The following is a 669-nucleotide window of genomic DNA, read 5'->3' as shown; positions in this document are numbered from 1 at the left end:
ATGTATAAAAATTATGAGACTTTTCATGACTTTTTATCAATTATTTCAGGCTAAATGTTTTGTGTGTGTTTTTCGTTTTGATTCATACCCCAAAATTATCCAATTTCAAGAAAGAATTGAGATTTGCTAGGCACAAAGGAAAGAAACCTATAGAAGTTGCCTATATCATATCCCTCTTTCTGTGTCAGAGTCTTCATCAGAGCACAAGTTCCTTCTGGAATCTTCCTCACTCTCACATATCTAAACATCACATGCCCCATCCTGGAGGATGAGACATGCACATGTTACATATGCACAGAACACACATGGAAAACAGTGGGGCCCAGAGCTCACCCTCCCACCCCACTCTCCTCCCACGTCTCCTTCTGCCCTTACCAGGGATCCAGAGCATCAGCAGCCCCAGGAGCTGAGCAGGGAACCTGATTTTGAAAGGCTGAACTGAGGAGTCCTGATAATTCAAGGTTAGAGCTGAGCTTTTATCTCAGACTTGCAGGGGAAGGTCCTCCCTAGGGCACAGTATGCAAATCCCCTGATGAGTGCAATGGTGTTAAAAGAGACAGTGGGAGGGTGTGGGGCCCTCCTGTGAGCAAAGTGACATAAAATGTCTTCTATATTTGGAGGAATATCAACAGAGTTAAAGTCTATTCCAACTGGAATGGTGGGGAAAAA

This window comes from Galeopterus variegatus, unplaced genomic scaffold (assembly GCF_000696425.1).
Source record: "Galeopterus variegatus unplaced genomic scaffold, G_variegatus-3.0.2 Scaffold16365, whole genome shotgun sequence".
Taxonomy (NCBI): domain Eukaryota; kingdom Metazoa; phylum Chordata; class Mammalia; order Dermoptera; family Cynocephalidae; genus Galeopterus; species Galeopterus variegatus.
This window is presented reverse-complemented; position numbering follows the sequence as displayed.